Here is a 26,818-nt window from a genome sequence, read left to right as displayed (position 1 = left end):
ACAGTCATTTCATCATAGAAGGTTGTTAAGTTTGTTAAGCATAACTTGCATTTGGTGAATCCATGCTGACTCTTCTGTATGATTCTTGTCTTTCATGTGCTTAGAAATGATTTCCAGGATTAGCTACTCCATCAACTTCCAAGGGATCAAGCTGAGTCTGACTAGCCTGTAGTCCCCTGGGTCCTCCTTCTTGAAGATCGCATTACATTTGCTTTCTTCTAGTCTTCAGGCACTCCTCCCAATTTTGGTGGTGAATCAAGGATTATAGAGTAGCCTTACAATGGCATCAGCCAGTTCCCTCAGGTTCATCATCCATCCCCAGGAAGAACTCCATGATATTTGGGCCATCCAATACCTGAAAGGGAAGTCTAGAAGCAGCTCTGTCTGGTAAGTTGAAGCAGGAAACAAGCAACACTGAAGCAAGTCTAAGAAGTGGAAGATTATTTCTAGTGGTTGAAAATTACTGACACGTAACAAGTTGGAATTACTTCAACCTGGAGTTAGTAAGTGTGATGCTTATGCTAAAACCACTACTGAAGTTAATAAATAGCGTCAAAACCATCAGTAGTTCAGCAGCTAGAGTCATGGGTAGTCAATACAGAAAACTCATTCAATTGGCCTTTTTAGCTTGACTTTTATGCATGAATTGTGTTACTGCCAGCTGCAGCAAGTTTTGGCTTCGAAGGACAGCACAATGACACTCTGGAGGGAGCAGCTACCCTCTTCTGCTCATCAACAGACTTCAAGTGCAGCTCTGGACTTAAGAGAAAAGGTTTTAATACTAGAGTCCCTGTCCAAGCTCTTCAATCCTTATTCCCTGCCAAAACCAAACTCAACAGAGTAATCTGTTTGGACAGATGGAGGCAAAGGCTGTCATTTTATACAATTTCATACTGTTGCTATTCTGAGTGTTATTCTGTTTGACCTGCCCACAAACAGCTCACTTTATCTTTCCCATTCCTAAGTTCCCCTACCTGAAATTCAGTTTTGTGTGACAGCTCTGACGCCACAAAGTTATTCTAACTGCCTTCCTCCAGCTCTTGCTCAGTGTCACAAGCATCCAATACATCTGCAATATTTCTTTAGAGAAGTATTGCTTCTCTGCTTTCTCAGCTTTATCTTGTGCTACCACAGATGACAGTTCAGCTGACAAAATAAAAATTTGCATCACCCACTGACTGTGCTAACTCCTGACTTCTGATAATGGCCTTGTTCTTCCAGATGCTGCAAACACAGATCTACAAGAGTGAAATCAGTAGGCTGTAAGAATTGGAGTATATCCACTGATTCCGAGGGATGTAGGGAAAGGCTTACTTGCCTTAAAGGACTAACTTCTCCTGCGCATATATTTTCAGGATTATTGGAGGAGTGTAGCTTGGGCAGTGTCTACTGAATATAGTTAAGCTTGAATTTGTAGACATTCACCAGATTAACTACTTTAAGGATTTGTAGTGAAGGAGGAGGAGAATGCTGCCTTGATGTATGACAAGGTGGCATGTAAGCAGCTTTATTTTTGGGAATGTTGAGCTTGACAAAGATGCTCAAGCTAGTGGAAGAAGAAGCCATGGTCTCTCTACAGCCTTATCCAGCCAAAGCAGAGGCTAGAATTAGAAAAACATAAAGATAACATAGAATTGGACAAAATATCCAAGTCACTTATGCATTAGAAGATTCCTTCTGGATACTGAAGGTAGATACAGAGGTGAATTACCTGACACCAAGATGAAGGTAGAATGCAGGAAAGCTGCACTGTTACGCGAGTAGCATTTAGTGATCATCAACTGGACCCAAGAAAGAAAATATTTATATCTCGGGCTTTTGAATGGATACACCAAGAATGATACAGCCATTTCAGGCACTGATGTTGGCGTTTCATTGCCCTTATAGGCTTCTCTTCAATGCAGGATGGAACGCCTTAGAGCCCGTCTTTTGAGGTAGAGGTGACTGTATCTGTGCTTAGAGCCCATCTTTTGAGGTAGAGGTGATTTGATCTGTCCTGTAAATTCCAATAATGGATGCTACAACAACTGGAGAGGAGAATCTTTTTCAGAATTAGAGTTGTTGTCTGGGATGCCCTGTTCAAACTGCATGGGTAGATGTTGGCCTCACTGATCTCTCAGCCTGCCTAGGCTGTCTTTAAAATTCAGTTTCCTTAACCACAGATCTGTATAGCAATGTCTTCTGCCTCTGTATGTAGGCAGAAATATCATCTCCTCAGGACTGCCAGGATTCTCTACAGCTTCCATGGCTGCCAGACTGTTACTAATGCCAGCTGCAGAGTTTTTAATCTTCAACAAATTATATCTGGAGCTGGGCATCTGAAACTGGTTATTTCTCCTTGTGACAACTGCTTCTTTCAGCATTAGAGTTGTGTGCAAATGGGTCTTGTCTTCATGGCACTGACCTTTCTATTTGAAATTGTAATAATTTCCTTTAGAAAACTATCCCAGGGACTACTGCAGAACTTTTGCATATTTGGGGAAGCAGACTCTCCTGGGATTGGACCTGTTGGTATTCATCCAGCCCCTTAAGGTTTGCCATCATGTGGTCAGTTGACAAATGCACACACTGGTCAAGGTGTTGAGGTGGTCAAGGCTAGTGGAAGTGCATCAGTGAGTGCTTGTATGATTATGTTAGAAGGAAACACACAGTGTCTGCCAAGCCCTAGGGTGGTATTTGAACCTTGGGTAGGCTGGTGTGTCTGTGCCTGGGAAAAGGATCTTGGCTTTACCTTTCTGGCAAAGAGAGGAATTCTCAATGACTTGGTGTCACAAGTGCAGCTGCTGTGTTCATCTTTCTCAGCAGCCTTCCAAGGGTGATGGAACCTTTGCAATTGATTTCTTGATAGCAACCTCATGGGAGATAACAAATGGGATTTAGTTCTTGTTGATGGCCCCAATGCAGCTGAGGGGCCCCTGGCTGGTAGGGCCTGACCAACCTTATGTTATATATATATTGGGAAACCAACATTCACATTATGCAGTCTTCCCCACCAAACTTGTTCATTGTGGACATGCACGGGTTCCTCTCTCTAACTCTCTTTTATGAGTTAGTGATGGCACAGCTCTGGAGGGCAGTATAGTGTCCTGAGAGGTGTGTTAGTGCTAAATAGCAAATGTTAGGCTCCTTGATATCCAGAAAGTTGTGGTCCCACCGTTGTTCATCCTGTGTGTATGTATTAGTCATTCCTATCAGAAACAGAATGGTGATGGCTCAGGTGAGCTGGCCTACCACAGCAGTCCCATACACCTGAATGGGCAGCTCAGGTCCTTAACCAGGAGTAAAACCCAGGATCTGTGGAGCAATTCTTGTGATCCCACCTGCAGGAAAAAGCCAGACCCACAAACTGGGAAGAGAAGACGTCAGAAGCTCTCTGGCAGGAGTACAAGGAGTAAATGATCAGTGAGTAACATCAGTGAGAGCAGGTATCATTGCAGAGAGTGCTGCACAAAGGTAGGAGCCATCCTTAAGGTGTCTGTTTCTGTGCCATGAGCAGGCAAATGGCACACGCAGTGCATGTACTGTATTAAGGAAGTGCACAGGTAAGAAGACACCTAAGATGATAACATAGATAGTGAGCATGGCAATTGCAGAGTGGATGTGACAGGGCACATGTGGTCTGTATGGTGCTCTTTGGGCTGCAAGGAGGAAACTGCGACCTGGGGAGACATCTGTGGTCATGTAGATGTAACCTAAGGTAACTGTAGTGCAGTTCTTGGTACCTAACCACATCCAACTTAAATATGTGTGTCTAATGAGCTAAAGGCATTAAATGTCTATTTAAAACCAGGTTTCTACAAAGTGTTGCCTTTTACCTCTGGACAGCACAGTGTTCTTCCAAACCAAAAAAAGTTTGTATATATGTACGTTATTATATATCCACTCAGGCATGTGTTACCAGCCTGGGAGGCCAAGTCACCTGAAGCCATCATCACTCAGCTTGTGAAGGGAACACATAATGTATGTGTACAGGATGAACAGTGTTAAGAGACATAGAGAAAAATAAATATGTACAGAGAAAGACCACAGTAACAAGAAACATTTGTTCTGTAAGAGGTCCTTTTTAGCTCTAGTAGTTAAGTTGCGTTTCTGTGCTATGGATGTATTTTTAACTTTTTATGCAAAATCTGCATTAACAAACCCAATAAACTGGGCCTACTTTAATAGCTATTAGGTGGAAATTAGTCTCTTTTGGGGAACATTTAGAGCTCCTCCTAGTGCCTTTGGCATAATATTGTAGAGGAGCTGTACCAATTACACTCAAAATATCTTGCAATTTTCACAGAAATAAAAAGTAATTAACAGCTTGCATTAGTGTTCTCATTATCTAAGTTCTGAACTGTTTCAAGGCTAGGATTTTAACTGGAAAATGATTGGAAAGCTTTCCCTTAAGAGCTATTCCCTTTTCCTTTTAATCTCTCTCTCTTATATAAACAGATTTTAGAGTACTTGTTTGTGGTACTGCTGCTGGGGAAAACAGTTACATCTTTGGTTTATTAGAGCCAGACAAGACAACTAGGAGAGCTGGATAAACCTGTGAATTTTCATGATGAGACTGTTTGAAATTACCCATCAGCATGTGTAATTATTTTCTGTTTATCTTATATTTTCAAAACAAATGTATACTCTAAAGGATATTAGCTAGCTAATTGTGGTTAGAGCCTAAGCTTTGTACGTCAATAAATCAGAGGGAATTCTTCTAGCCTATTTTATTTTACATTATTCTTCCTGAACTCTGAATTCCTTTGTAAAGGAAAATTTTACTATAGCAAAGACATATAAATGCTAAGTAGTACTTTTGAAATAGAACAATATTAATATTTACCATAATATATATAACTATAATATTTATATAGCCTTGAAAAGACAAGAGAAAGTTTAGGGATGACCTAATTGCAGCCTTCCAATACCTGAAGGGAGCCTACAAGAAAGATGGAGAGGGACTTTTTACAAGGGCATGTAGTGACAGGACAAGGGGGAATGGTTCAAACTGAGAGTAGGTTTAGATTAGATATTAGGAAGAAATTCTTTACTGTGAGCATGGTGAGGCACTGGAGCAAGTTGCCCAGAGAAGTTGTGGCTGCCCCATCCCCGGAACTGTTCAAGGCCAGGCTCAATGGAGCTCTGAGCAACCTGGTCTAGTGAAAAGTGTCCCTGTCCACAGCAGAGGGGATGGAACTAGATACCTTTAAGGTAATTTCCTGTGGATGCTGAAAGCTTGATGCAGAGAAATTTTCCAGCTTTCTGCCAGCATCCATGTGAAAGCCTCGCTTTCACATGCATGCTAGTTGTAAACAGTGAGAGGTTTTTGTAAAGTAATACTTTCATCTTGCACCTGCAAGCTTGTTATGCATCTTGTTATGTTACTGACTGGAGAAATATTTTGAAAGGGGTGTTGTAGGGTTTAACCAATCATTCTAAGAGGTGGATGGTCAAAGGACTAATAACCTTATGCCATTCAAGTGAACCAGGTTACATAAACGAGTTTGGAAATTAATCAATAATTCCATTCCCTTCCTGGACTGCAGTATGCCGCTTTTTTCGCCGTCCCCGGTACAACAGCAACAAATTCCAACCCAAGCTTTGATTCTATGAAGTATACTAAAAATTTCTATGACATAGTTGAAGCATAATGGCAAATTTAGGTTGAGAAGTTCCACTTGTTCTGTGTCAAGCTAGGGGACAGGTAGTTACTGACTTTGCTCATGTTAAAATCACGCTGTTGCCAAAAGCCAGCAGTAACTGCTTTTAGACTGATGCAAAATTCTGTTTTAGTGAAGTAACATTGTGGGCTTAAAGCTGGTGAAAGTCTTGATATGTGTCAGCTGAACTATTCTTGAGCTTGATCAAAAAAACTGGCATTGCATTGGGTACTTTGGCTGACAGTGTGATGGAACTAGCCAGCTTTGGGAAACTGGGATATTTTGGCAGTTGAAATCCACTAGAAGGAGATAAAAACCCTCAAAAACCTGTAAAAGTTTTTGCTTCCTGGAAGTGTTGACTATGGTTTTATCTCTTTGTAGGTATAAATTCAGAATGTCTAGGTAATTAGATGTACTTCTCAAACATTTTCACTGTGGATTAATCATCTTGAACCGTGCTTTTCTACTTTCCTGTGCTCTTGAGAGAGCAGTTTTTAGAAAGCACGCAATTATTTTATGCTTGAGATGACAGAGAATCCAGGGCTCTTGACAAGCCAGTGGACTCATTAGGACAATAGTAGATCACACTAATGAGTGCCGTACCAGCTGTCAAGTGATGCAGCACATGGTGCTGGAAGTATGCACGGAATGAAGATTGACTTTCCCAATATTTCAGCTCAGTATTAAAGTGGTCTCACAGACCACTTGGACAGTTTGTGCAGTGCAAGGACTGTGCTTGTGGCACTAAAGCAGGCAACCTGTTTTCAGAGCCTGTGATTTTCCTTGCTGCTGAAGAAGCATTGTGCCCACCTAGAAGGTAGGGTTGCTATGTTTCTGTGATAAAACTGCTTATGTAGGGAGATAAAAAACGGGAATTTAAGCCTTCACCTTTGAATGATACCTCTTCTTCTACCTTTGTGAGGCACTGAGTCCCTCCTAGTCTTTGAAAGGAGCTCAAAATTGAGCAGAATTACCCAATCCTGGAAACACAGCGAGAAGACAAAGCATCTACTTTTCAGGTTACTCCAGAGATGGCACATTAAGAGCCTTTGTCTCTGAGCCATTTCTGTCTGATGTTAGTGTTTAGGGCCGTGTATGTCAAAGGAGGATTCCTTTACTTGCCAAAATAATCTGTAATGAAACAACATATTTATCATGGATAGAAGAGCTGACTGTCTGAAAAGCAAGGCTTTGTTTGTTAATCTGGCTTCACCAGGACAGTGAAGAAAACTTAAGAGTCTTCTTAATGTAGGGTTAAAAGGCAGATTGTAATGTGATGTAGAGCACAGAAGTATGCTGCCTTAGCAATGAGCTGATGAAAGCATCATCATTACTAATTGCACTATTTGCATAGAGGATATTGTTCAGTTTGGGTGAGTGAACTGAGATATTTTGAAGCCTACTTGGACATAATTTTTTTAAGATGTCATTTGGCTTGCAATAGTCTTATCTGCATCAATAATCACAGCTGAAATTGGAACCATATATCTCAAACAGACATTGAATTCCTGTATCTGTTGAATCTGAAGCTGTCACCACTCTAAATGTCTTTACAGTCTTTCTGTTTGAATTGTGATTGACTGCTGACATTATAAAAGCAACCCAAGCAGATATAATGATAAAATTCCTAAATTTGGGTATCTGCTTCATTACACTCACCCCTATTTGCATTTGTTCAGGACTTTTTCTGGCTCCTATAGCCACTTGAAATGTTTCTGGTGAATCCGTTCCCAGGCATGACTTTTGATTAAGTGAATGGAAATAAAGTGAAGGATCAACCTTTTATTGTGAAAGACTCCAGTACTTGTGAAAATTTTAAGTTTTTCATGGAGAGATTGATGGATTAAGTACTAAAAGGAAAGCTAGACTTTTCCATTTGAGGTGTTTTGCTTAATTTAAGGTCTAGTTCAGGGGTATTCAAAGTTCATAAACTAATGGAGCTTCAGTTGCATACAAGACAAGACCTCAGATATTGAAGCCTGTACTTTTGCACAGGACTTGTTGGACACAGAACAGCAAGATGTTTACCATGCATTAACACAATGTATTCTGAAATACACTATTTCTGTCAGGTAATATTTGGATTGTATGATTTAACTAATAGTCACTTGCATGCTATGTAAGTACTATTCTTGCCAGGTCAGATTCAAATCATTAATAGTCACTTGGATTTTTGGTTATTGCTGTTAGGTTCAGGTGTGATCAACAGATTGTAAATTTGCTAAATGAATTGTATTGCTAGAACATGGAGTGCAGCTGTTGTTATTCCTCATATTAATTACACAAAATTTCTTTTGCTGATGTACAAGTTACCTTGAACAATCCAGTTAGATATTCAATATTCTTATTGTCACCCTCTTACTGTAGAAAGAAAACTACCCAATTTTAGAATTCTGTTCTTGTATTACAAAATATGCTTGACTGGACATACAAGAGGAAATATTAAAACAAAAATGTAATTGAGAGCACTGAAATTTAGGTTCTAGTTTTTTCATTCCTTTCTTCCTCCTGTTTCCTTTCCTATGCAGATGGTTTCTAGCATAGGTTTTGATAGGACTTGTACAGTTCCTATCAAAGCCCTGTGATTTACAGCCATGCAAACATGGCTCTTGTGTCTTTTCTTCCATCTTAACAGGCAGCATACAGCCCTTTTTCTCTTGGTGAATTATATCTGTTCTGTAATAGATGGAGACCTGGCAGAAAAATGGCTGGAGTAGTTATGAAGGTGAGAAAAAAGCCCAGATGAACTATCCTACCATGACCTGCATTTCATATTCCCTATTCTTTTCTTTTCCTTCAGTTTTGCTACTTTCAGTGTTCCTAAACCACTCCATTGAGAGGCACAAGAGCACAAAAATAAGGAGTGACTTTAGATCAATTTCCATTAACGTGTACAATAACTTTGTCATATCTTTTCTTTGCTAGTGCTGCTCTCAGACTTATTTCTTAATAGCATACTGCAAAGGCTTAAAATTAAAGTAATCTAAAATATCTGTCAGTGGGAGAAGAAAACCTATTAAACAACAGCAAGAGAAAATCTAAGAGCTATCTTAGGCTAAATGTTACCCACATCAGTTGGTATACCAGAAGTGTGAAACCTGATATTGAATAATCTTGCCGTCTTGATTAGAAAATGATTTTTTTTTTTCCATTTATTGGCCTGGAATGAGATGGAAGTATAATTCCTGAGCACTTAAACTAGCTCAGGCTATGACTGTGCATTAAAGTAGGCAATGTTCTGGTTTTTGGGTTTCTTAAGTTTGTCATTTTAACGTAAACTTCTGAAAAGCTGATCACTCTCTCACTAGGCAGCTAGCTTTTTAAAAAGGGTTTGCTCTCCTGCATGGCAATTTCTCTTGCTTTAAGTTACTAGTTTATGTCTGCTATTCTTAAATGTCATGTGATTAAAATAAAGCATAAAATAAAGCCTTTCTGATAGCCAGTTCCTAACATCTGACAAATAGTATTGCAGTGTGTAAATGTAAAATGATTTGATTAAGAGACTGTTATTACCAAAAAAATCTTGCCAAAGTTGTATCATTTACTGGGTTGGTTTCATAGTATGGAAAGCACATGGGGCTCCAATTATTGAGAACCAGACTGCTCATAACACCAAGCATTGCTCTGTCAGGACTTGGGTCCATTTCTTGGTTCACCTACTATGAAATTTTAATAATGTTCTAATGAGGCAAGTCAACAGTAGAATTAAACTTTTCTTCTGACACACAGCTTAAAGAAAATAAAAACATACTTCTTTAGTAAATTCCGTATTTAATCTCCACAGTTCCAGGTAGCTCTGAGAATGACTAAGATCCCTTGCTTTCACAATGATTATTAATGTTCACTCCAAAGCTGGGTTTCCAGATGTGGCCACCAAAGTACCAACAGAAAACAACTTTTTCAGCGATGACTAGTAATCTAGGCAATTTGGGTGGACCTCTTGGGCAGTTTGAAACAAATAATGAGATTGAATTAGGGATCTGCATTCTGTGTCTTTAAATTTTATTTGAGAGATTAATTTTCCTTTGTCTCTCTTTTTATTATCTTTTATGTCATGTGTATTTTATGATATTTATAAAAGTTAGTGTTTGATAAACATCACAGTATGTGAGTAAAATATAAATTCAGTTCAATATAAAATACACTTATAATATACTACATTGTTTACAAACATATTTCACTTAGTCTACATTCAGTCGAAAAGCCAGGCAAGTCTCTGGGCACAAAGGAAATGTATCAGAGTGTGAGCTGTCCTTATAAACTTGCAAATATGGTTGCATTAGGCTAAGCTAATCACTGCTGAGGCAAATGAGTACCAGACCTGGAATACTAATAGAAACTTCTGGCCATCCTGTGGTTCATCCAGGGAGACATGTAGCTGGGAGAGGGCTATGAAAAAGCATCACGGCAGGATCAGAAGGAAAGGACAAAGTGAAGGAGTTTCTGTAGTGGTATAGTCTAGTTATTTGAGATTGACAAGCCTGGGACCTGTGCCTACCACGGCTGGAAAAGGAGAAACAACTACTAAAAACCAGAGTAAGAGAAATAATTTTAAAATAACAAAAAATAAAACCAAATGAAACCCTGCTGGATGATGAAAGAACTAACAGAAAAACAATTGCATGGCATAGGACTGAGAACATAAGGTTCACTTTGTCTCTAAGTCTTTACTTACAAAGGAGCAGACTTGGTTGAAAGATCATGTAGCCACTTTCTTAAAAAAAAAGAGGTGAAAGAGAAACTGGTGCAGCAAACTGAGATGAGGAGAGGGCAATGCCAGATAGTGGATTTGGGGTGATGTTGCTATTATATAGTTCACAATGGGATTAACATACTTTCCACCATTGATTTGTCTTGAGCAGAGTAGGCAACCCTGAATGTCATCTGAGTCTGTTTTTTTTCTTATACAGATGAACTTTTCTTGGTGTAATAACTTCAAAAACTGTTGAGCTTAAGAAAGCCACAAACAACTTTTTGAGGACTTTCTCTCTGCCCTAATACAGTATTTTCTCAGGTACTAAAAAAACCAAAAAGTAAAGTTTTGTAAAACAAGTGCTGTTATTGGATGCTGTGTAGGAATCAGTTGAAGCCTGTTGCAAATTTCATTGGGTTTCCCAGAGTTCAAGATATGCCCTGTGGTGTCAGACCAATCTCTGATGGTGAAAATCGAAAATGCTGTTTAAGAACACACAAATCTAGCTGCTTTCTACCATCCATTCTACTTATACACCTCTACTATCCACGTTCATTGTGTGAGGGATGCTGGAGGGGAAAGTCCTGGTCTGTTCCTTCAGCATCTGTTTACACCTGCTTGAACGTTTTGCCTCTAGAGCTTCCTATGGCAACAGATTCCATAAGTTCACTATAACCCATGGGGGAAAAAAAAATGGTTTCTACATTTTAAATTGATCCTCTTCCATTTTCAGTGAGTGATCTATAGTTCTGATACTTGAAGAATTTGGTGGAAAAATTATGCATGTTACTTTTCCTCTGCTTCATGATTTTGTAAGCTTTGCTTGTATGCCCTCTCAGCATTTTTAGTTCTCCTTGCACAGCATCTGATCTCTCCCTTTCATCATTCTGGTTGCCCTTCTGTACTTCTTCCCTCTCTCTGCTATTTCTTTCCTGATGTGTGGAGAGTGGGGCTGCAAATTGTGGTTGAGATGAGAGCTCAGCAAGGTTTTGCATGGAGGCAGAATGGTGCCCCGTGTCTTGCTTTACTGCCCTTCTGCGTTCAGAAGATAAACTGCATCATCAGCTGTTCAGTGCTGCAGGGTGCAAACCCCTGTCCCAGCCATTTTCCTTTGGCATCTTCCTGATCTTGAGGCCATGTCTTTATGGCACTCCCCAGAAGTGAAATAAGCAAAGACCCCTGGAATGCCCTGACTCCAGCATATGAATTCATGCTCCTTTCAGAAAGTCACAAATAGGATTTACTCCTGCCAATCAGAGGCTGACCACTGTTTCCCAAGAGGGGGTTGATGACCATAATGGTTCCCCATGGATTATGTTGGCAAAGTCACAGGGGTGCAAGGAAAGACTCCCCAGAATCCTGCTTGTGGTGGCTCTTGCCTGGTGTTTGTTCACACTGCTGGGTAGGGAGGGAATTTTTTATTTCTGGCAATGAATATTTGACTGTACATCAAATCCCACCATTTATTTTGATTTCCACATTTTTCTTTCATGAAATGTTTAATTCCTTTGCATCATGGGCTGTTTTCTACATTAGAAATTCACTTCAATATCAATTGCTTTTGAAATTGTCAGATTTTGAGAAGCAACTAGTAAGGCTGAAATAGTTTACGTAAACAGAAACTGAAACCTAAAGATACTCAGTCACTGCTGCAAGATTTTCATTACCATTTATCCACAAATAACTATGGATATTTTATTCTGAAAAACATCTAATTCCTAGAGCTATATTACTGCAAAGCTAGAATATACACTTCTTTGCACAGACATTTCCAACCCCACATCAAACCAGCCTTTGCTTTCACAGGGTCCCTTCCACAGAAATGATCCTATTAATACAGCAAATGGCAAAAGACCAGGCAGTATTGGGTCTTGGAAGGTGTACTGCAAAGGAGAAGCATATAGGAGAGTCCAGTGGGAGGCCCAGGCCCTGAAGCCCTGGGCTGAAGATGCCTGGCTGATGTACTTCATGTGTCATCAGCAATGCCTCCACAGGACATTTGCCCATAGGGGATCAGCCACTGGCTCCTATAAGACCTTCAGGCCATCCCTTCCTCTCACCAGAAGTCTTCCTGGGTTTCCAGGAGGCTGGGACATAAGGCACTTGCACCTTATTGCCTCTATTTCTCTGTGCTCCCAATGTTCAGAAGGTGAGGCACTTAGAAGGCAGTGTATGATTTTGGGATGGAATACACAATCCATATCTTGGTGGGCATACTTAAGAGCAAGCAATGTTCACAAAGTTTTCCTATCAATACTTTTCTCCCTTGAAGAAAAACATTAATTCAAAAATGGGAGAAGAAACATGGCTTTTTTTTTATACTTGGCTTTTCTCTTTGTTCCTTGCAAACATATTACTTGAAAGCCTATTTTATTTCCTGAGGTATTTTTGTAGCTACGTGATGTGAACAGTATTGGTGTCAGCCCAATGTGGAAGGCAGAAATGCCTATGAAGGCACAAGGAAGCATCTGGATGCATAGCAGGTGTTGGGTTTATGCCTGAGGCTGACAAGGACTAATTGTCACTAATAGCTGCCTGAAAGAAGCTGAACAAGATTACAAAGCATGTAAACTGTAAGTTCAGCAAAGTGCTAGCTCTGAATAGCTGGAGAGAATGCAAACCAGACAGAGGGTGTTCCTCTGTGAAATCACCTTGTTTGAGTTGTTTGATAAACATGCTTCAAAGTAGTGAGTTAGAAATTACCTTCTATAAAAGAGATTGAAACAGCAGGTCATCATACAGAAGTCCTATGATTTGAAATAGATCCCTCAGCTTGTCTGCAAGAGCCAGATCTCTCCTTTATGAACACACTGTGAAGTCTCCTTTAGGAGGTTAGGAGGAGGGTTTATGTACCATGAAGGTGCTTTTGTTGGCATCCTGTGGGTAATGTTCTCCGGTGTCTGAAAGCTTGCTTCCACAGAGCCCTTGCCGCAGTTCTGGCTGTAAAGAAGATAATCCTAGTGACTTCAGTATAAATGTAATGCTTTGTGTGTTCAAACACTGAATGCTTTAAAGCATTTATTAAGGAAGGTGGAGGAAGAGGAGTGAAGATGGGAAGATCAGTACCAGCAATAGATTTAAGTTCCAAGGGCTGTTGCTGCCTTTTCTTTCAGAAACCCTCATAATTCTTCAGTTTGTAACAGGGTTTTGATGTCCAGCAAGGGAAATGCACTGGGCTTCAGGAGTGTTCTTCTGCGTTGCACAGAATTCTGATCGGCATTTGGGGAACTGTAAGCTGTCAATTGCTATTTCCATTCTCTTCCTTTCTGTCCTTATGATAATTTTAGCAACTGCATAGGAATGCTGCAATTCACACAAGAGCTCAGCATCCCTGGTTCCCAGCCTGCCAGCCACAACAGCTGTACTGCACGAGGTAAAGGAAAATGATATGCTGTGGTAGGGATCTTCTTTAAGGAAAAGGGTATAGATTGTAGGTGTAGCACTTCCTTCTAACCCCCAAAGCCAAGCCAGACTTAGGAGTAGGCTCTAAGTCTGTTGTCTGACTGCCCTTGGGCACTATCTTGAGTCTACTGCCAGCCCCTGGGAGTAGCTAGGGCTCCATACTGAGTCCCTGTGATAACAACCAGCCAGCACAGTGGGTTTTGAAGGCTGTCAGTTGTGAAGGTAGAGGTTCCGGGCTTCAAATCTTAGTGCTGATTCCTTTTTTTAGCCTTTCATTCAAAACAACACTTTTAAATGGTGAAATGAAGCACACAGGAGAAAGGTTTACAGTAAGGTACCTCTTACGGGGCATGACAGTGAGATATCCAGTGTCATAAGCATGCCCTGTTTTTCCATAGGACATTTAAACTGCTGGATAGATGCTCAAGAATACCTGTTTAGAGCTGCTTGGTCCTCATGTTTTCACTACTTTACTTCACAGCTAAATATTATCTTAAAATGCTGCTAAAGCTACATACCTATTCACAATTTCTTGGCTATACTGATTCCCAACATGTTTTCAGTGTCATCTTCAGACAGAAATGTAAACAGTGGAAAAACATTTATACGTAAGAAATACATCCATGTGTATGGACTGAAAATTGTGTCATTGCCAGAAATAATTAAAGCCAGAAAAAATACGAAACTTTAAAATAAATCTTTCAATATGAAATGTAAGTAGTGTAATTTCTTCACCTTTGAAGGTGATGGATAATGTTGTATAAATGCTTACATGTGAGAATGAGGAATGACAACTTCTCTGTGTTTTAGACAAAAGCATAAGCTGGCAGGTGAAGTTTCCAGCTGGAAACTGCAATCTAATAGATGAAGATTTCCATATGTGTGGTAAATTTTCTGACATGCATGCACTGTCTAGGGACTTAAAATGAGATCAGGCAGCTTTCTAAAAAATTACTGTATTTTATCCATTTTAAAATTCCTTTGACTGCTCAGTGCAAGGAAGCCTAAAAGAGCAGAATTGCCTCCTCTGGCATTTGTCTGTGTGTTCTGTAACTAAAAATGCTCAGTTTACCCACCACACCTGCACATGGCTTGCATAACTTGAACTTGAATTGAAGGTCATGGGGCTTTGCATTACGAATTCATTATGCTTAAATAAAATGTCAGAATTTCATGGCTTTTTTTTTTTTTAGCTAATTATATCACCTGACACTTTTTCTTCATATATTGTAATTTTAAATCAGCTTTTAATGCTTTTCCATTCATGCCAGTATCTGGCATACACTAGGTTATCTCCATATGGCAGATGTTGATATCAAAATAGCAGCTGTAACACCACATTCTTACATGAATCAAGAAGGAAAATGTTGTTGAGGATTAGTAATACTTTAGTGTCAACATTATTAGTCAGAAAGATGTTACCTCTCACAGTCAAAACTTCCTAACCACTTTTCTTCAAATTGGTGTTGCTGTTTTTCAAGCCTTGAATGTAATGGAGTCAACACACAGGATCTATAGCAGTTTACACATTCAAAACCTCTTATAACACAGTTCCTCAAACTCAGCTAATAACACTGCTGGCACACTTTTGTGTTTGTTTTACTAGCATAGGATGCTGGAGGATAGTTAAGTTTATATTTGGCCTGTATCATTTTGTTCAGGTAAAGCTCTGTCAGGCTGGTGCTGTGACCGCTGCCCTGGGGAGCTGTTCCAGTGCCCAACCACCGTCTGGGGGAAGAACCTTTTTCTAATATCCAACCTAAACCTCCCCTGACACAACTTCAGGCCAATCAGCTGTCTGTTTTGAGATTTTTAAAAAGAGACAAAATCTTTCAGGAGGGAAAAATGGTTGAGAAAAAAGATTTTAACAGAGACTGGTGAGAGATTCTCAGCTGCTCAGAAGACGAACCTGGTGTGAGTACACCCTAGTTCAGGAAGTGTGCCCTCAAGTAGGCATTTATACTGCTCCTGAGCAACAGATCTGCTTTGGTGCTTTTCATAAATTCCTTTGTTTTCTCAAGGGGTGGGTCAAAGTCTCTCTAGAATGGAGAGTTCATCCCTTTCATCAATGAAGAGACTGTAAATCAATGGTTCAACACACCATGGTGACCAATTAGAAAATAAAGCTAGAACAGGATATTGGTTCTTAATGTTGCATCAGAAAGGGAGGGGGAACAGAGATTTCTAGAGGGCAGCGTACCCACACAGGCATCTCAGCACCTAGAATCATCCCCAGAAGAGTTTCAGCCGGACATCCAGTGTAATAGGGGATAGTGTCAGGTCCCATCCCAGGGCACCAGTCCCAAACATCTCTGAGTCTAATGAGTGGTGTTCTGAGGATCACAGTCAGGAAGAGGCTGACAGTGGCAGCCTTGATGGCCACAGACAACGTAATACCTGTGAGGAAAGAACATCGCTCATTTGAAGTCCTCCCCCATACAACAAATCAGTGGTCTACTTTAAAAGGTTCATTTCCTTTCATCAGTAATTGGGTTTTTTTGAAGATTTCCCACATCCATGGGGATCCTCTCATCTCCTCTCTTATCCTAGGTCTCAGATACTTTCTTTGATGTCTGTTGATGAACCCTATTACCCAAATCAATTACGAGAATTTGATGACTAAACATGACCTTTTTGTCCATTCATGTAACTCCCAAATAACTGATGCAGAAATTTCAAATGACAGGCACTGATGCATTAGTACTACAGAAAGTTCCAGTGTACTTTGCAGTACTTCAGTGCTGTGCCTCTCTTCCCTGACCATTTTTCATGAATGAATTTGAGGAATCAGCATGCCTGTAAAAAATAATCCATCCCACAGCCTATCTACTTTCCCTTCTATTTCCCTGGTGGGGAATAAGAAGGACAGTTTAGCTAACATAACTGCAAATTCCACTTTCCCTATCTCTGTTTTTGTTTAAATGATAAATTTTCAGACCAGGATCTGTTTTTTAATATTGCTATTTGCTCAAAAACCTAACAGTGTTTTGAGGCTCTGCTGGCCCCAAAACACAATGTAATAAACGCAGCAAGCTTATTAGGGAAAATGGAAAGATCATTGTGATGCTGAAGTAATATTTCCTGTTCAAACAGAATTTGTCAGCACACCGGTTTGTGCAAAATGTGCCTCTTGGAGGAATAGGAGGAATGGCATTGTTGGAGAGGTCATTTCTGTGTGGAGAGCAGCAGACAGCCCAGTCTGTGGGGACCAAAGTGCATCTGGCTGGAAGGAAGCTGCAGCCGAGGGAAGCCATTTCTCATGAGGAGGCTGATCCCTGTAGAGGAGTCAGAGGCCAGTTCGCAGCTGTCTTCATGAGAAACAAGCCCATCCTGGTTTCATCTCTGTGTCCAATGACAATGGTTGCAGAAACCCAAGCCTGGTTTGGTGGTCCCCTACCCTCTTCCAGCAGCAGGGGAGGGCTGGAAAGGGCAGGTGGGAGGCCAAGGAGGGACTTGCATCATGTGAACAGGCCAGGTGGGCTGCCCGTCTGCAATGGGCTCTGAACCTTGCACCCACATTAAGGGCTGGTGCAAGAGCATGTAAGTCTTTACCTACAAATGGCCACAGGTCCCATGTTGATCTGCTCCCATGTGCTCTGCACTGGCTCCAAGAAAAAGGCATGTGGGTGCTGGGCCAGCCTGTATCCTCCAGCAATTGTAGCCTTCAGGCATGGGTTGAACTCTCAAGCTGGCAGGGCACTTGCTGTTTCTGAGGCAAGCTATTATCTGAGTTGGTGAAGGCTGGTGATGCTTGGAGAAAGAAGATTCCAAGTAGAAGGTTCCATTCCCTTGTCCCTGCCTCATAGAAAGACAGGGCTGGGGTACAACTCTAGAGAGAAAAAACCAACTGTATCGTGCCTTGCAAAGGGCCCAACTCACATAAAGGCTTGGGACAGATCCTACTGTTGACACTTGGAGACAGATCTGAAAAACACCCATCTGGACTGTGTGTCTCTGCAAAGAAACCTAGAAAAGGTCTGTCCTGTGCTTCCACAGCAGTTTTTCTTAACAAATACCAGTCTGGAAGCTCTTTGATACACAGCTTCACCATCAGATTACAACACATGCTGTTGGGCTTTTAAAGCAATGTCAATCCCAACAGCAAGAGGGAGTAGAGGGAGGGATTGTGCCACAAACAATTGCTTATTTACTTCTCTTCTTTTTCTTCAAATACCATTGATGTTCAGACTTTTTTGCCTCAGGAGCTGCTGCTTGTTGATTGATTCTCTTGATCTAACCCAACTCAGCTGGAAAGTGTCTAAAACTTAGATTTCCTCCTGTTTACTCACCATGTCTTTTCCCCATCTCTCTCTTTTTTTCCATCTTCACTACTTTAAAGTTTCCAAAAGCCCATAGGCCTATTTGGTTATTTTTGATTCCGACTTCTTCCTACTGTACTTCAAAGATTTTTTTTTTTTTCCTCTGCCATTTTTAACCTCTTCTGTTTCTTTTTGGTTTTTTTTTCCTCTCTCACTCTTACATTATGTTATCTACAATAGTGCTATCAATGCAAACTTCTCTAATTGCCAGTTTTGGAGAGACGAATATAAGACAAATGGCAATACAATTATGACTCTTCTTCACTTGCTATTGGTCCTAAGAAATAACCACCCCATTATTCACAGAACTGTATCTTTGATAACAGTTGTAAATATATTCACCAAACTGTGTTCCTTGAATAGTTCTTGTTCACTTAGAGAAAGTCCACCCATTTACCATTAGAAAAATACAGACCACTTAACTTTCCACTTATTAGGTGTTTCCATCTGAAATCACAGTTATCACAAAGATTAGCATACAGCTACAGATTTGCAACAAAAATGTCAGTTTAATAGTCTTCAGTGTTGAGAGTGAGCACACACATTTCAGTGTAGCCAAACTTTTCACACTTTCTTAATGTATTTTACATTCTCACGGTCTTGTAAAAAATACCAGTGTCACCGCACAACTCAAGATGCAGTCCTTAATGTATCCTGTTACCTTCCCCAAACATGTACACAAACATCCCTGTGAGGTGTTTGGCTGTGCTCCCCTTGGACATATTGAGGATACCTCTACTATTGATTAACAGTAGGTACCTGCCATTTCTGTGTTAGGTGTTCACCTAGAGTCACCTACATGTGTTACTGTCAGAGCTAGAAGCTCCACGTATCCTAAACTGCATTGTTAATGTTGTAGAGGAGACTGAATACTGCACCATCCTTTTTTTACCTCATATATTTTATATTAACACATTATACATAAAGTGCATATTGCTTTAGTCTCTATTGACAATACCATATGTTGCTTTCTGTAAGCCAAGACCTCACATTTATGTCTGTATTACATGTGGAACTGCACCACTCAGGGACATTGTTTTCTGTAGTAAATGCTTAGCACAGGCAGCATGCCCAGTTGCCTACATCGAGGTGGGTATTCACAGCATCTGCTTTAAGCATGTAAGCAGAAGTGTTTGAGGCAGGAGCTACAGCTGCCTACATGGTCAGCAGAGAGACTCTTCTGCTCTGCTAAATAAAGTAGCACTAGTGAGCGAAGTTGAGTACTGATCCATAAAAGGTATAAGTGCAAAATTTTAGCTTATTTCAGCCTCTGTTTTGGAGCAACCAACAGGACCTGAGACAAAGCCTGGGAGTGGCTGGGGATGGGTTGCTCCCGGGACCACTCCCAGCAGGCAGCATGAACGTGGCCACACCAGTTGTGGCTTTCTGTCTCGCACAGTCCTCCAGTGTGGTCCCAGCACTACTCGTGCCACGTGTGCACTTGGTGATGAACAAACACCATTTGCACAGAGGGCAAAGCTGTCATGTTATCCAGGGCACCCCTGCACTCCCTCAGGTAAATGTCCCAGGAGTAACAAGGAATGACCTGTTCAGGAATCACTCAGGCTGACCTACAGTTCCCTGTATCCTGTCTTGCCTTTAAAAATAAATGTAAAATTAACCTTCTTGCAGTCAGCAGGATCCTCTCCTGCTTGCCATGATTTTCTGTGGATGATAGACAGGGACCTTGCCATGACATTGGCCAGCAATATTGATGCACTTGAGTGACCACCACCTGCCCCATGGTTTTGAATGCACACAAGACGTCTCAGTGCTCCCTAACTGCTTCTTCCCCACTGCCCTTCTGTTCCCAGCCTGTGCTGATATGTGCAAAGATCAGACAGCACAATTCACATGTGCCAACTAGTGTGAAAAAAGCTACTGATTACTTCAGCCTTCACTGTGTTGTCTCTCGCATCCACCTGTGGACCCATGTTATACCTGTGGCTATGTCTTTTTACCTTACTACCCTTTATGTTCCTCACTAATTTTAGTTCCAGCTGGGCTGTACATTCTCTGATTTTACTCCTCAGTTCCTAAGCAGTGCTTTTTGTTTCTGCTTCCTGCATATTCCCTGCCTGTATTGTAGTTCGCCTGGATGGTCCTTGCCCAGCCCATGGGCTGTCAGCTGAAGCTTCCTGTGCTCCTGCGCAGTGGTATAGTTCATGCATGAACTCTCAGTAAGCTCTCTTTAAAAACCAATTAGCTTGTCTGGGGACTTTCCCCCTTCACAGCTGCTTCCCACAGGCTATTTCCTGAATAAGTCAATCTGCTCATCCAGAGTCTCAGCTCCGTGGCTCACCTTCCTAGCTCTGCTACATCTGTCACCTCATGGCTGCTGCAGCCTGTGACAACCCACCCACAGCCTGAGCAGTGCTCTGTGACCCCTCTCACCCCCACTTCTTCCTTGCTTCTCAGCACAAAACCAAGCCAGCATGAAGGAGTCAATCATGACTGCCCTGCTCTTGTGTTTGTGTTAGGCAAATGTTACCATTGCACTCTAATAACGTCCTGGATTGCCTGCCCAGTGCTGTGCTGCCCTTCCAGCAGACAACCAGGAGGCTGAAATCCCCAGTGAGGACTAGGGCTCCACATCAGAGGCTTCAGCCCCTGGCCTCCTCATAACATGCAGTCTGTAGTACTCATCGACCACAACATCCCCCAGTTGCTCCTTGCCGTGAGTTTGACCCAGCAGCTCTCAGCAGGTCTCGTCTCCAGTTTGCTACTGGGGCACTGCATTTGTCAAGGAGCTCTTTAATGTAAAGCAGGATACCTCCAGCTCTTCTCCACCTGTCTTTTCTAAATATTGTGTATCCATCCATGACCACACTCCAGCTGTGTGCAGCACACCACAAAGTCTCTGTGTCCCTGATGGCAGAGCCTCTGCAACTGTGCCTGGCAGCACAGCTGCTCCTCCTGATTGCCAAGCACTGTGCACCACTGAGGGCACCTGAAGGAAGCCTCTGAATGCCTGCCTTTTGATGCAAGCAAAAAATGGGATGGGCTCAAATCTGCCTTATTTAGGCATGTAATTTGCAGCTGTAGAGAGAAGCAGGTGCAGACATTTTCTATCACTAGTATAGCCTGGTACCTTGGAAAGCTGCTAGAAAGAGATCCTGTGTGTTTAACTCCCATTCTTCCACCCAGAGCACTATCAGAAGTGCCTCCTAGTTATGTCCAGGGCCATGTGTTGTTAATGTCATATTGAAAGCAAAGTCCTCACTGAACTTACAGATGCCTTTTAAAAGTCAGTGGCATTACTTTGTGATGGGTATTAGTGACCGTTCAACACTTCCTACTGATAGTCTTAACCTTCCCAAGGGATTAGCACATCCACATATCAAATGTTTTGAAGGGGTCAAAAATCACTATTAATGCAATTTTCAAGAGCGTTTAATGTTTTATATTATCACCCTGGCCAGTATGCTGCTTGTCAGGGAATTGCAAAAATTTCTAGAGGAAGCTCTAGAAAACATTTCACAGAGGATCAATTTTAAAATGCAGCAGATTTTAATATACAGCAGAACAAAATAGATTTAGAAAACCCCATCCATCTACATGGGTGGATGTAGGACTTTTGAAGAACAGATACAGAAAGAAATAAGCAAGGAAGCAAATACAAATGGCAGCGTGCTGCGGCTACATCCTCTTTCCCAGCAATGGAAAGTGCTGATTTTCAACTTCCACATGCTTGGCATGTTGTGTCAGTCAACTTCAGGCACTCTCTGAGCGTATTTTGCCATTGCACAGGGAATTAATGTGGCCCAATTTCCTTCTCAAAGTTGCCCATTCCTCATGGTACAGTCCTGTCAGAAAAAATCCCACCAAACAAATTTTAACAGATTCATAGTCTGTCAGATCCAAAGGGTTGACCAACTTAATGAGTCAGCAACTGGATTCTTCCTGGTCTGTTTGCAGTTTCATTTGCAAACTCGGAAAAAGCACTTCTGTACAGTGCTCTGCTCTGAGGCAATGCAGTGTCAGGGCTGACAGCAAAGCCAGCTTTTAACCTGCTGCTTACAGCATATGGCTTCCACTTCTTGGAACTTTAATTTGATGGAAATATTTTGCATTGATGAGGTGAGAGTTTATAAAGTAGTGATTTCATGCCAGGTCAGCTGCTACTTTTCCAGGGATGGAGAATAGCATGTAGTCATAAGTAAGCCTGAAAGCCTTTCTGATTTATTTTTCATTAAATGATAGACAACTGCTGTTCTGGTCTTATATAATCTGTAGAAGGATTTGGTTTAGAAGTACTGCCCACCTTTTAGGGAAATGGACTCTCATAAATCAAATTTGTTAAGTGAGCAATAGAATGAAGGAGGTTTGGACTGAAATTGATGGGTCTCCTCTTCCTCTATATGTCTTCCATGTACACCACATGCTAGGTGCGTGCTGGAAGAGAGCATTACTCTGATTCCAGAAATCTGAACTGACTGAGGGATAGCCTGTTGTTACTCTGGGCTTACCTGCAGCACTTGAGGAGGTTTCTGTTTGGCAGACAGACAAACAGCTCTGCATTGGCATACATTTGTTTGAAGATACAGTGTATGAAGAGCATCCCTGGTATCCCTGGAATGTCATGGGTAGTGTTGTGCCAAGTCCTTGATTTTCATGCTGCCAGATGTTGTAACCAACTGATTATAACTTTTAAGGGTAACAAGGACTTCATAAGGACTGTAACCTGGAAAAGCATCTTTGCAAGTACACAAATGTAAAAAATCCAAATGGTGCAATAATAAAAGTCTTCTTTCCCCCTCTGCTCCCCATTTTGCACTGCCACTGGCTTTTAGCATGTGCTGGGCCCTGAATTTTAGAACAATGCATTTAAATGTGTTGCCTGACCCTCACTCCTGCACCTGCACAGAGGTCAGGGCACAACCCTCTATTTCATGGCTGCAGACGCAGCCATTGGGGCACACTGGATTTAGCAGCACGTTTTCTTTCACATATGTTGCTGCTGACTCTACCAGAGTCTGTTTCAGTCAAATCTTGTTAGATCTTCATTTTGACAGCCAAAGGAAAACCAGAAAGGAGCTGTTCTCCTGCCAAAAACTGAGTCCCTGCTCTAAAGCATAAAAAAGTTGTAGATTTTAAAAATAGAGAGAAAAATTTAACTTCAAAAAAAGTGTTTCTTAAAATTGCATTTTCAATAGGACTGCAGTGGGTTTGCTGGAATTCATATATATAGAATGAGAGTCAAATTATGCAAAATGTGAGCTCAAATGGTTACATTAGTAACCATTAGTAATGGGATTGAAACTGCCTGTGATGTGATGTCTTAGAAACCTTAGCTGTACTGCTTCCAGTCTTCCTGTAAGGAAAGGAATGCTTCATCTCACAGTTTGTCAGCTTCTTTCTGCCATCACCATCATCCACACCCTTCTCCAGTGCTAAGACTGTAACTCTTCCTACTTTTTAAGCAATTTATCTCTTAACACTTGACCAGTAGGATTAAATGCACGGTGCCAGTACATTCCCTATCAATAAATTCTGATGCTACTTTCATTTCAAAAGGATTTTACATGGAGGTCAATAGTGATGTCCCAGTTTACAGCTTCAGATAACTGCAGCAGAAGGTAAGTAATAGGCTAAAAGTCTCACTGCAGACCAGGACACTCTGGAATAAGAGTACTATATAGCAGCATCCAATCAAGGAGAGGTTGTGTATACGAGAGGTGACTTTTGTTGAGATATTGGAGTAGGATCTAATCAGGATCTGTACATATAAAGGAGAACCCAAATCAAACACTGGAAGGATTAGAAATAACTAAAACTGTATTGAGAGCCCAGAGATAGGCACATTCAGATAAATGAATGTTAAGAAAAAATGGCTGGAGAAGGAATGTTATATGGGGACCAGAAAACTAAAGAATATATCTGAAAGTGTCTTCTTTCCAAAGAGACCTAACAACATTGTAATAGGATGACCTTTGGAATAAAAGGAAGTTTGATGGCAATACACTGCTTATTTCAAATAGTTTCTAAATTCCTATTTTCAGATTCTGTTCTTCTCTTTTAGAGAATTCCTTACAGTCACAACTTTATATTACCCATACATATCTGCAAACTCAGCAAACTGGCGTGGTCATGGCTCGGGGTTTGTGTCTTCTCAGCAGGAAGAAATACTTTTCGTAAAAAGTTGTACCCCACCATGGCACACTGATAATGTAAAAATCTGTGTACAGAAAAGATTTCTGAACCTTGAGACCTGCAAGTAAACTTAATTTGTAAAAAAAGGTTCTGTCATGACTATAATTCCTTTTCCAAGGTTTCAGACATTATATAAGCTGCTGTTATAAACTGCATTTGCTGATCTTTTTTTGCATGTTCAGCTAGGTGATTTACCTCAGCCCAGGATAGTGTATTTCTCAACTCACATAGTAACCGTTTGCCAAAATACTGTTGCAAAATCCATTGATTATCAAAGGATATCAGAGTATCAGAGTTTAAAGCATCAAAACAGTAACAAATGAGATTAGTTTATGAGCTTAAAAACACAAGGGGTTGGACACTGTATTGCTGAAACCCACATGAGGCTAAAGCCCTCATGCCCAACCCCACAGCCCCAGCTGAGATGGGAAGAATTCGTGATTTGAGGATTTGCTTGTTGTATTACTCCCTTTTTTTTTTAGTGCAACCAGTTTTATGTAAAGAATGTAACCCTCATTGATAAGGCTGACCTTCTTTTTCCACAGAATAACATCCTTTTCTGCCTCACTGTCTGTCTAGCTCCATGGCTCTTACATTCTTGCCTGCACATCAACCCAATTTCCTTTAAGAATCCATCTTTTCCCTATTGAACGTACCATTCTCTTGAGAGGTGAGAAAGAGATTTCAGTCTGCCTGGGCTGAAGCAACTCTAGCCTCACACTAACTGGGTGAGGCTGTTGACCATCAGACTGTTACACCAACACATCTACAGCATCTCTCTGTGAATTTTGGCTGGTCTGAAGTCCCCAGGAGATTTCGGCACTCATCCACCCACTTCTGAGTGTCAGCAAAGACAGGAGCTTACTCTCCTGTTCTGGTCTGGCAGAATTCTGGGCACATGTACAAAGTGCTCAGTAATTTTCTGGAAGACATTTTCTGATGTATGCCATGTATCAACAACATAAAAGCAGTAAAATCCTATGATTATTCCTGCTCTCTGTGAAACACAAAAACTTCAGTTTTTTAAAGCTAGACCAGTTCTTTGATCTAGTTCACAACATCCTGGCAAACAATTGTGCAAACACACCTTGAAGGAGAGAATGAGAAAGTGCTGTGAATCTAAACAGTGTTTCAATTAAACATTCAATCTCTTGAAAGCGTAATGTCATACCTAAAATCCATGCAAATCCTTCTTTGGATCTGACACCCTGTCTTAGATTACTAATCATACCTACTGCATTTTGCATTAATGTGAAATCATTTATAAACCAGCTTTTATCATGAAATCCAGTACTATGGAGAGATGATCACAATAATGAAAATCTACAAACCAAACCAAATCTCCATCTTTCTCAGGAAGTCAGTTTTCAGTGTAGTGCATCTCAGAGCTGAACTTTTTGTTGCGTTTCTTCAGGGAATCCTTTTAAGAGATAAGCTTGACAGCATGATCTGATGAGAAATTATGTCTGTGATTGTGTTGGGCCATCAGTGGAAAAAATAAAAGCTTTTTGTTAGCTCTCTCGAGTCTCTATTAACTGCAACATACAGAATGCCTCCAGCATCTGAGATGGCTGTTAAAAAGACAGGTTGTTTTTGTGACAGCCAGCTGTTGTGACACTGTTCTGTAAAAGCATTCCTTCTAGCTGGCTAGGGATTTGGTGCGAATGCTTTTTGTTTCATGCACTGTGTCCCACATTTTTATTTGGGGCTTACATATAAAAACTAGTGAGTGTTGTGTTTGTCAGGCAAGTCTGGAGACTTCTGGAAGATTACAGCTTCTCTCCTGCTGGTGCTGTAGAAATCTGCTCATGGAGAGCTGCTGGACCCGAGGGGACAGTTCCTGGTAACCCACCTATTTGATCAAGGGAAGCCAGTTGATGTAATATTTTTGGATTTCGGTAAAGCTTTTGATACTGTCTCTCGTAGTATCCTTCTGGACAAAATGTCCAGCATTCAGTAGTTCAGCCAGGGAAAGTGCCAGATTCTGCACCTGGAACATCCAGGCCATCCCTGCATGTACGGACAGACTGGGGAATGAGAGGCTGGAAAGCAGTGCCACGGAAAGGGACCTGGGGGTCCTGGTCAGTGGAAAGTTGAACCTGACTCAGCAGTGCCCTGGCAGCCAAGAGGGTGTCAGAGACTGAAATACTATAATTTATGACTTAAACATTTTCTTAAAGGACTATTAAAACTGTATTACAAAAGCTGCAGAGGAGACCACTGCACCCTGAATGGGGCCCTGACTGAGGCCTTACACTGCTCGCTGATGAAGATAAGATAAAGTAACAGCTCAGGGCTGGGGACATTCACAAAGCACAGGCTGAACACCTCCAAGGTGGAGACCACAGCCCCAGAGCTATCAGCTGCCAGGCTCGAACAGACCCTCGAACCAAGGGGTGGAAGGAGGAGAGGCTTTGGGTATCTGGGAAAAAAGCCTGTGATCAGAAGCCCAGTGACTGCCCATCCTCCACTGTGCAGAGGAGCCCAGCTGAGGGGTCCTCACTGGGGTGGGGGAAGCTTATCCACAGCAGAAGGGGGTGACATGGCCCATCACAGGGGCCCCCCTCAAAGGGGTCCCCAGACCCTGCACCAGAGCACCAGAGATGATG

General features: G+C 41.3%; 1 long non-coding RNA gene across 1 annotated transcript; it reads right to left on the bottom strand.

Moving 5' to 3' along the window:
- Window positions 1-21,436: 21,436 nt before the first annotated feature.
- Window positions 21,437-26,299, bottom strand: LOC116443539. Its single transcript, XR_004239957.1, has 2 exons — window positions 22,526-26,299; window positions 21,437-21,862 (listed from the first exon to the last, which is right to left on the bottom strand). It is a non-coding gene; the product is annotated as an uncharacterized LOC116443539 (long non-coding RNA).
- Window positions 26,300-26,818: the final 519 nt, after the last annotated feature.

Source organism: Corvus moneduloides, chromosome 4 (assembly GCF_009650955.1).
Source record: "Corvus moneduloides isolate bCorMon1 chromosome 4, bCorMon1.pri, whole genome shotgun sequence".
Taxonomy (NCBI): domain Eukaryota; kingdom Metazoa; phylum Chordata; class Aves; order Passeriformes; family Corvidae; genus Corvus; species Corvus moneduloides.
This window is presented reverse-complemented; position numbering and strand designations above follow the sequence as displayed.